The following is a 12,298-nucleotide window of genomic DNA, read 5'->3' on the forward strand; positions in this document are numbered from 1 at the left end:
ATTGAAGAAAAGGATATAAAGGTTTAGTTCCAAATTGCACGGTAAAATCCAAGGTAACTGCCCTTTAAAGTAGTGAGTCAATGATGTGGATTACCCAATATACAGCTTGGATCTCATTACCTCACTGCTTTAAAGGGCAGTCACCTTAGATTTTATCGTGCAATTTGGAACTAAACCTTTATATCCTTTCTTCAATTTCCCCAGCTATGTGACTTCTATTTAAACAATTTTTGATTATGATTTTCCATGTTTAACTGACTTTAGCAAATAGGGTGAATACCGTTATATCTATTTGCTAATATTTTCTCCTCTGAAGAGATAGTAGGCATCGAAACCCTATAGGATAAGGAGATCAAATTTCTAACGTATTATTTGTCTTACTTGGAATAATAAAAAATCATTGATTTAAATAAAGGTTTTTTTTTTTAATTTCGTTGAATCACTATAATTTGCTTTATTTGCTTTATCCTATATATTGAGCAATTTAGATGGGATAATACATAGAATATTACGACCAGTAATATTTTGTAAATCTTATAATCACAGATTTCAATACCTGCTGATCGTTGGATAAATCCATTCGGAAGTATATATATATATATATATATATATATATATATATATATATATATATATATATATATATATGCATGTATGTATATATATATGCATGTATGTATGTATATATATATGTGTGTGTGTGTGTGTGTGTGTGTGTGTGCATGTATGTATATATATATATAACACGTTTTTTTTTCAGATGTTTCTTTCGCTTAACATATGATATCTATATTATTAACATATGATATCTATATATACATATATATATATGTATATACATACACACATATATATATATACATACATATGTGTATGCATACATATACATACACATACACACATTTGCATATATATGACGATAAGGTTTCAGACTTGTCCCCTTCTGCAATTTCGTAGCTGACGATGGCATTTTCAAAGTCCTATTTAAGACCTCGAACACCTTAAGGAAAAGGAAACAAAGGGAGTACCACAGCTACTATTACTACTACTAACATTCTTTCTACTACTACTACAACTACTCTTGCGACTACTACTACTACTACTACTACACAATCGCAGCCTGTAAACTTTGCAAATCTTGACTGTGATTACTGTCGCTGCTACTACAACTGCAACCATGTTTCGAACGTGCCCAACTGTACTGCTACTTTAAAGCTAAGCAACTAGTACTACTAATAAGTCTTGCCAATTAACGAGAGCTAGAGTCGCGCGTGCGCACTGGCTCATACGCTTGCGTTTCTCGACAAGTGCTTTCGCTGCTAATACCGTCGTTTCAACGACACAGGGCTTTTCACGAACACAAGACATATTTATTCATATATATATATATATATATATATATATATATATATATATATATATATATATATATATATATATATATATATATGTGTGTGTGTGTGTGTGTGTGTGTGTGCGTGTATATATGTATACATAACAAGCCTCTTCTACTTAAATACATACCTAGTATACTTTTGTTTCTTTGCACGAAAACGATAGGGGCCGCCGGTTTGAGTGGGCGATGTCTTCCCGTTTTATTTTTAATACCAAAAAAAAAAAAGCATGATTATTGATTTATGCCCACACAAACATAAAACCCTGACATAAGTATATAATAATACTTTTATTAAATATAACGTTTATATGTTGGCTCTGGGGCGGTCGCACAAACTGAAACATCGCCTTAACGGTATAATCTGAGCAATCCACTAACCAGCTCTATTAATAATTAATTTAGCATTGGGCACTACTAAATGGATATATACCAAACTTATTACCTAATCTGTTGGCTGTACCACAGTTCTTTAATGTGATTAGATAGACTTTATCTTGAGATCGAAACGCAATCGTCATTTTTTATAGAGATACGAGCAGTTAGTCTATCAGCATAAAGAGAATATTAATGTACGTATAAACAATACCAGCTGCCGAGAAATGTTCTATTCGTTTTTATAAAGGCTTTGCATTATCGCTAATTAGAGCTAGCGATTTCACTTTCCATTGTGCTCGATCCATAAAGGTAAACATATTGTAGGTTGCGGCAATTAGTATTCATTCCACAGCTGTGCGTGCGCTAACCTATTTTTACCTTTGTATATACCTGCCTCGCCTCCCTAGCTGTGTATGTGTTTACTGTTTAGACTATCTGTGTAGATAGACGACATGTGCGTGTATCCAGGCCCGTGTAAATATTAATCACCGTGTTTATATGCGTATGTGTTAAATTTCTCCGTTTTGTAATTTAGAGCGTTTATAACGGGAGCGGCACGTCTTCCGCTGTGCGCGATAATTTGCCTTCTATGTTTGTTTTTTTTTTTTTTTTTTTCTTATCGGCAGAAGGATTGTTTTCTTCTCTCGTTCATACGTTTGTGTTCTCCCTGGCAAAGCTAAAACATTCGTTAAATATTTTTTGTGTGTGAAAAAAAATATAGATAGATAGATAGATAGATAGATCGAAATCGCTACTTCGTTCAACTTGTTAAGTTTAAATCAATGCCGATAAAGTCATAAAAGACAGTTTCCTAACACCAAGCAGCTTGTTCTACAAAAAAAAAAAAAAAATACCTATCTCTCGCTATACCTATATTTTTACTTACGTACTTACACATATGTGCATGCCCACGGTTGCCAACGCAGACCCCCACCACACACACACACACACACACACACACACACAGAGCTATATATAAATACATGGCTAGCTAGTTGACTAAAAAGAGGGTGTTCTGCCCTCAACAGCTTACTACTGTATCGTCGTCCGTGTCTCACGCTCGCATCTAGCAGATCACACCAATCTTTTATGGGTGCAAAAGGACACGCCGACAGCAGTTTATAAAACAGCTCGTGTACACGACGGATACCTGGATGATTGACTTATTCGGATTATACACATTTAAAAAACGAAAATAATTACTGAACAGGTAAGTCCATCAACAAAGACGCTTATATATATATATATATATATATATATATATATATATATATATATATATATATATATTGTTTGTTTATGTTTTATTGCAACTGCGATTTTTAACAACCCCCCCTCTCCATCGCGAATAACAGGAAACCGAATATCTTTCCGTACGTTTTTTTTTTTTTTTTTTTTTTTTTTTTTTTTACCTGTTTTCAGTTTTGTTTTCTCGGTGAGTATTTGCCCCTTTCAGATTTATTAATCCCCCCCTCCCGTCCCCACTTAAAAAAAAATAAGGGTATTTATGTAGAAAACAGACCGGGCTTTTTTCTTTTTTTTTCTTTTTTTTTTTTTTTTTTGATAGAATTTCCAAGTTAAATTCAATTTTTTATGGTACGTTTTGTTTATCAAATTGTTAAGTTAAAGTACGGAGTAGTAACAAAAACGCTCTCATTACCCTCCGCATGTTAAGAACGGTTTTCTAAATAATAACGTTATCATTTCAGTACGATCCGTATTCTGTATAAATAATCGCCCCACGTCCCCCCCCACAAAAAAAAGAAAGGAAATTAAATAAATCATTTCAACAACGAACGTGCCGAGTGACATTCCTGTTTTGTGTCGTTAGATATAAAAAATAAAAAAAAATGTCTGTCCTTGTTAGAGTGAAGATTTAAACAAGATACAAAAAAAAACAGAAAGAAAGAGAGAGCTGTCAGTCACACAGATTTAAAAAGACTAGCTGATGTAACTGTTCCAGTATGGGTTCGTAAAAAAAAAAAAAAAAAAAAAAAAAAAAAGATTCACTAGAGAGTTAAGCGCCCTCCTAACGAATTTAAAATTGAGACTAAATATTTTGAAATTTAAAGAATGTTTCTTAATATTCCTTAATAAGACATATGAATAAACTTTTGTACAAATCAGAAATATTTGTATTTCCGATGGGGGTCACTTTAGAATTGCCTTACCCCACAAACATTTGAAATGTATGAAATGACTGGCCAGAACACCCTCATTGGCGTGCGGATTGGTTTGGAAAGATCAACAGCTGAAAAATGGGGTGTACGCATGAACGCGAACATATATTTTCTATCGATATATATATATATATATATATATATATATATATATATATATATATATATATATATGTGTGTGTGTGTGTGGAGAGAGAGAAAGAGAGAGATAAAACGGCGACTCTCTCTAAAATACACACACACACATATGAATAAACTTAAAATAAACATTGTCCAGAAACAGCCGGGAACACTTTTGTTACCATTGCGTACACTTTTTTATTTGGATTCCAATTTCAAGTAATTTAAGCCTTTAAAATTGCGCACGCACATGTACTGATGTGTGTATATGTATATATGTGCTATATATGTGAATGTGTGTATCTATACATGTATATATGTGTACATTTTTATATGTGTATGTTTGTATATATACAAAGATATGTATATGTATGCGCACATATGTATATATATATGTCTATATTAATATGTGTATGTTTGTATATATATATATATATATATATATATATATATGTATGTATACGCATATATGTATATATATATATATATCTGTATATTAATATATGTGTATGTTTGTATATATGTGTGTATATATGTATATGCGTATGTATGTGTGTATATGTATATGTGTAATATATGTATGTATATGTATGTATATATATACGTGTATGTATATGTGTGCGTATATGTATGTGTATATAAATATGTACTTGTGTGTATATATGTATATGTGCGTATATATCTGTATATACATGCATATATATGTGTATATATGTGTGCATTTGTGTATTTTTATATGTGTGTATATTAATGTGTTTGCACATAGGCGTATATATATGTGTGTGTGTCTGTAGATAGCATACGTGTATATACACGCACATATATATATATATGTCTGTATTAATGTATGTGTGTATATACACAAATATATATGTGTATATATTATGCGTGTATATGCACATAATGCACGTACGTGTATATATGTATGCATGTATATGCATGCGTGTATGTGCATGCGTATGTATATATATGTATATGTTTGTATATACACGTATATATGTTATATATATGTGTGTGTGTGTGTGTGTGTGTGTGTGTGTGTGTGCGTGCGTGTGTGTGTGTGTGTGTGGCTAGACTACCCGTCACAGGACTGAAATAATGCAAAAATTATTGCATTATTTTCAAATGCTAACTTTTTCTTTTTTTTCCCCCCCCCCCCTTTCTTGGCAAGAGAGTGCTGAACAGTTTAGGTGGTACCGATATGTACCGTAATTGAATGATTAAAGTTCACATAAAATATATCATGTAGTATCCTGTTACCTAAGATATATATTCCATAATTGACAATGATAAATTCAAGCGTTTAAAATTTTCCCCAACATACGTATACTTACTCTTTTTTAAATTTATTTGTTAATATAAGTCAAAATTTGTTATATTTTTTTATTGGAATTCATTGAGATCAGTATTATTTATTAATTTTTGTTTATTGCGGACTATTATCCTCAGCTTTTATTAGTTGTTTCACGACGTTTCAGCCAACTATTCTTCTGGCTTTCGTCAGGTGGTAGATTTCCTATCAGTTGCGGTTACCACCTGACGAAGGCCAGAGGAATAGTTGGCCGAAACGTCGTTAAACAACTAATAGAAGCTGAGGATAATTGCCCGCAATAAATAAAAATAAAAATTTGATGTTGAGGAATTTTTTATGCTAAATTTTTGAACGTGGATACAATTTATTTATTTATTTATTTATTGTATAATGTGCCAGTTTTTGTAAAATATCAACGTTAAAAAAAAACTGTGTCCATGTAAATATACCGGGTCTTCGATATAAAATAGTCTAAAATCAATAATGATCGGTTCTTATCTTTTATAAACTCTAAATATATACAACCTTATAATAGTGTGCACATGTTTCTAACTTTATATGTGTGTATTTATATATGTGTGTAGATACGCATGTGTATGTGTATATATACATACATATTACTGTACGCATGTATATATGCGTATATATAGGTTGATATACACATGTGCACATATATGTCTGCGTTCATGTGTATATATAAGATAAATGTTTATATATATGCACATGTAAACCTCCGTACAATGTATATATATGTATATATATATATATATATATATATATATATATATATATATATATATATATGTATGTATATATATATATATATATATATATATATATATATGCATATAGCTGTGTGTATATGTGTGTATATAAAGGTATGTATACAAATGTATGTATATATATATGTATGCATATGTGTATGTATATATATATATATATATATATATATATATATATATATATATATAGTAGCAAAAGTACCTGTCGTTGACTGGGTTCAAAAGCAGTCTACAGAAAATGGACTCTGATTTATGAAGGTATGATAGGTTATGAAATGGAAGGGTTGTAAAGAGATAGCTTCGAATTTGGGGGTATCAAAACCAAAGCAAAATATGATAAAAATAAAAATAAAATAGATGAACCCCATAATTTATTATACCATACCTGTTCACACTGAAACACTTATCACAATATTCTGTTGATCTATATTAAAAAACCTTGTTAAACTTTGTGACATATTTCCATTCTATGGAGGTCAGGCGCGAACGAGCACCCCATAATTTTATTATACCATATTTCTTCAAACTGAAACATAATTATCAAAGTATACTTACGCAGATGAAAAGTCTTTATTAAAGTTTGTGCCTATTTCCATTCTATGGAGGCCAGGCGTGAACGCAGACCGCACAATTTTATTATACCATCCCTATTTAAGTTGAAACATACTTATCAAAATATTCTTATGTACATCTATATCAAAAACACTTGTAAATGTTTTATTTTTAATTATTAAATTTTTGTTTCCATACTTTGTGAAGCAGGCGCGAACGCAGACCCCACAATTTTAATGAAACACCGTTCTGCCAGTTCAAACATACCCATTCCTGTGTCTGGATACATATTTTATCATTATATGTAATCAGTTGTTTAAAATAGTCAACCATATAGGAGCCTATTCGTGACCAGACACACACACACATACACACGCACACATACATTCAGTTTTATATTATATATATGTGTGTGTGTGTGCGTGTATATATATATATATTGTTATATGGCACAGTGTTATTACTTAATCAGCTTTTTGTAATTCTTGAATTTTTTGAATTGTCGTTCTTATTTCTCAGTTAAATCTGGCCAAGAATATTCTATAGTCGTCTTCGTCCATCTTTTTTATTTATTTATTTTATTTATTTATTTTTTGGTAATTTATTTATTTATTTTATTTATTTTATTTATTATGATTTTTTATTTGATTGTTAGCAAGTACTTTCGGCTGAGTTTACTCAGTCGGCTTAATGCAGTTTTGATTAGTGTTCGATAAAAATATAGCTGCTTTCATATGCTTAAGTTAAATCTATATTTAAATTTATTTAAGTAGTGAAGCGTCAAGTGTATTAATAGTCAGTTTATATATATATATATAGTAATTTATAAAATATATATGGCGATTAAGCTACACTGAATATTCCGTGTTTCATCCACTCTAGGACTCTTCAGGCTTATGCGCATAAGCCTGAAGAGTCCTAGAGTGGATGAAACGCGGAATATTCAGTGTAGCTTAATCGTCATATATATTTTATAAATTACTAACTAGCTCTACCTGCGTATTGAGTACTTTTGAAGTAAAGTTTACACATAAATCTATACTTTCGTATATTAATTTTATGTGAGTAACTTAAGTAGTTATATATGTGTGTGTATGTGTATATGTCCATATGTGTATATATGTATATGTGCATATATGTATATAAATATATGTATACCTATATATATATACGTATATGCATATATGTGCACGTATGTATGCGCATATATATGTATATATAAGTATTTGTATATCTATATGTATTAATATGTATATATAAGTACATATATGTGTATATATATAATATATATATATCTCTATATATACGTATATATCGTATGTAATTGTGTACATATGTTTATATATATATATATGTATATATGTATATATATGTGTATATATGTACATATATTTGTGTGTGTGTATATATATATATATGTATATATAGGTGGGTAAAATTTGTAGATATATATGTATAAAACGTAGATATAAATGTATTCATATATGTATGTATATATATGAATATATTCATATACATATGTATATGTGTATATACATATGTATAAATGTATATATGTGTGTATATATGCCTATATTTATGTATATGTATATATATGTGTGTATATATGCCTATATTTATGTATATGTATATATATGTGTGTATATATGCCTATATTTATGTATATGTATGTATATTTATATGTATATATGTGTACATATCTATGTATATGCATATATCATATATATGTATATATGTGTGTTTATGAATATATATGTATGTGTGTATATGAATATATATATGCATATATATCTTTATATAGGTATATATATGTATATATATACATGTATATATATATTTATATACCTATGTATATATATGTCTATATATGTATATTTATGTATATATATGTGTATGTATGTATATATATATGTGTATCTGTTTATGTATGTGTATATATGTGTGTATATATGTATATATGTGTGCATATATGTATATATTTGTGTATATATATGGATTTATGTGTATATATATGACTATATATGCATCTATGTGTCTATGTATATGCATATATATGTATCCATATATCTTTTTATACATATATATATTTATGCATATATTTATGTGTGTATATGTATATATATATGCGTATATGTATATGTGTCTATATATATGCATATATATAAATAATTACGTATATATATGTATATGCATATTTGTATATATGTATGTATATATGTGTGTATATATAAATATGTTTATCTGTATATGTTTATATATCTACTAGCAGGGGTGCCCGTCGTTGCTCGGGTGTTTGGAGGTGTATGCTGTGCAAAAAAAGCAAAAAAACAAAAAAATGGTTAATTTTTTAAAACTTTGACCCCTTTTATGACCCCTGAAAATTTATAGTTTCGGGCTGAAATCACTTTATTAAGTTAGATCCAGGTTCAAGGAACCTATATCTAAAATTTCAAGTGTCTAGACCCAAAATTGTCAGAGGAGTTTGGTAGAGTTCTTAAAGGTCAAATCGTTGAAATTTGACCCCTTAACAGCCAAATTTCTGGCTGACACCCGTCACATCGATTTTCCCAAATCTCAGTACCCGGTATTTCAAATTTCGAGTCTATAGACTAAAAATTGACAGAGTTATTGCGTAGGGAAATGTACACAGACAGACAGACACACAGACAGACAGACAGACAGACACGTTCACTTTTATAGATATATAGATAGATAGATTTACTTTTATATATATTAATATGTGTATATGTATATATGTATGTACATGTGTATTTTTGTGTATATATTTATTTGTGTGTATATGTGTATATGTGCATAGAACTTTGTATATACATGCTTCTTTATGTATATGTGTATAGGTATATTTATGTGCATGTATATATATAATCATATATATATATATGTGTGTTTTTATTTATATGTGTATATGCATATATATATATATATATATATATATATATATATGCTTGTATATGTATGTAATTATGTATGTGTAGGTGTTGGTATATACGTATATATGTGTATGCGTGTATACTTGTCTGTATATATGTATATATATGTGTATATATGTGTGTATATATTTGTATATATGTGTGTAGATATGTATGTATATATGTATATATACATGTTGGTTCGTTGTTTTTTTACGGCATATCAACCCTTTTCAGGTTATTAAACTCCGAATTCAAAGATGTTGAAGAAAAATATTTTATTAGAATATATTTTTGGTTTCAAGTCATTTTCTATTTAATCCATAGTTGGGATACTAACAGGTACTAACACTCCGGGTCAGAGTGGACCTGGGAGCAATAGCAATTAAAGGGTTGCTCCACACACTCTCCAAAGCCCGGAAGCTGGTGCCTCCCCACTGGATATAGTTTTAGGTCATATCCAGGACCTATATACATGTGCGTATGTGTATATTTATGTCAATATGTATATGTATATATACATATGTGTGTGTATAAACTGTGTCAATCGCTTTATTGTAGATTTGTAAAACATCAATATGTTCCTAAATATACGTTACCAAAAGAGTGGAAATTGTATCATAAAAGGGTTGCTTTTAGTTTAGTTATTTCCCAAAATTTTATTTAAAAACTGTGCTATATTCACGAAGTTATGCCATTTTATTTTTACTGTCCATCGCTTTATTGCAGCTCTTACAATGCCAAAATATCAGGCGAATAAAGATTATCGAAAAGCAAAGGATAGTTGCTGGATTCTCAAAAGTAATGTCGTTCAAATATTTTTCCATGGAACTGGAATGAGATCAAAATAACTTGGTTTCATTCTTGGACAACCCGAACAACAAACCCAGAAAAATAAAGGCATCAGAAGAAACCTTTTAGATCGTGATATTCGGAAAATTCGTAGGAAAGTCAAACGAAACACAAACAGCACCAGTGCTTTCGTTTTTGCAAAAGCTGGAATCGCTCCATAATCCAGGCATGCCCGATCCAATGTTCAATGAGATTGCAAGGAGCACCAAACCTCTTTAAATGCCTCCATTGAGCAAACAACATATGGAAAAACGAATGGCTTGGACACAGAATTACATGAAAATGGATTTCCAACAGGTCCTATTTAAGGATCATTTCGAGCGCCAGAGTGTGTAAAGCTTACCAGCAATGCGTACACGGCCTTTTAGGGTAATCATTTGTCGACATGGCTAGATGACCTACCATTGTCACGTCGCTTTCAGGTGATTTTTACACATGACGATGTACCATCCCATTCTGCTTGGGGCGACTGCAGCCTTCTTTAATCTATAGAAATCGTTGGGGAAACCCTCTCCAGAACCCCATTGAATATATCTGGTCAATATTTAAAAGGGAGTTTATGAGGGAGGAGAGCAATTTACTTCAAAGGATGCCTTGTGAAGGAACATAGTTGATGTTGCTAGAGCCATAACTCCTTTTAAGATCAAAGAATTGACTTCCTCGGGGGGACAAAAAGTTCTTTTTCGTTATTAAAAAAAATGTTGGATATGTTGATAAATAATTTATATGAGGCTTATACCTAGGATATGTGTTTCTTTATTATTCTTTGACAGAAAAATATAATAAAAAGTAAAGTTCGCAAGATAAGACATTGTATTTTTGCCCTAAGACAACATTTTAAGAGACCTGCAATAAAGCGATGGACAATGGAAATTCCTCAATAAAGAATAAAATGTCATAACTTCGTGAATATCGACTGAATTTGAATAAAAGTTTTGGAAATTACTAACCTTAAAATAGACGTTTGATGATATAATTTTCATTTTATTGTCACGTATATTTAGTGAAATATTTTTACTAATCTGTAATACACGATTGATACAATATATATTTATACATATATATGTGTGTATATTTGTATGTGTATATGTGTATATATGTGTGTAACTATATGTGTATATGTGTATCTATATATATGTGTATGTATATATATATATGTATATATATGTATGTGTATGTTTATATATATGTGTATGTATATATATATGTATATATATGTATGTGTATGTTTATATATATGTGTATGTATATATATATGTATATATATGTATGTGTATGTTTATATATATGTATGTGTATGTATATATATATATGTATATATATATGTATTTGTATGTTTATATATATGTATGTGTATGTTTATATATGTATGTATGTGTATGTTTATATATATATATTATGTGTATGTTTATATATACATATGTATGTGTATGTATATATATATGTATGTGTATGTTTATATATATATGTATGTGTATGTTTATATATGTATGTGTATGTATATATGTGTATGTATATATGTGTATGTATATATGTATGTGTATGTATATATGTATGTGTATGTATATATATGTATGTGTATGTATATATATGTATGTGTATGTATATATATGTATGTGTATGTATATATATATATGTGTATGTATATATATATATGTGTATGTATATATATATGTATGTATATATATATGTATGTATATATATATATATATGTGTATGTATATATATGTGTGTATGTATATATATGTGTGTATGTGTATATATATGTGTGTATGTGTATATATATGTGTGTATGTATA

At 29.4% G+C, this 12,298-nt stretch overlaps 1 protein-coding gene across 3 annotated transcripts in view; it reads left to right on the forward strand.

Annotated features, from left to right (window-relative positions):
• The first annotated feature begins 2,358 nt into the window (after positions 1-2,358).
• Positions 2,359-12,298, forward strand: part of LOC145265554 (uncharacterized) — a 335,341-nt gene continuing 325,401 nt past the window's right edge. For 2 of the 3 annotated variants that reach the window (XM_080121522.1, XM_080121523.1), the window contains exon 1: positions 2,364-2,981. The gene's annotated coding sequence lies outside the window, so the exon portion shown is untranslated. Of the gene's footprint in view, positions 2,982-12,298 lie in introns of all 3 variants that reach the window. The other variant, XM_080121521.1, reaches the window with a different exon arrangement.

The sequence above is a fragment of the Euprymna scolopes genome, chromosome 40 (genome assembly GCF_053919585.1).
Source record: "Euprymna scolopes isolate OS-2025 chromosome 40, ASM5391958v1, whole genome shotgun sequence".
Lineage (NCBI taxonomy): Eukaryota > Metazoa > Mollusca > Cephalopoda > Sepiida > Sepiolidae > Euprymna > Euprymna scolopes.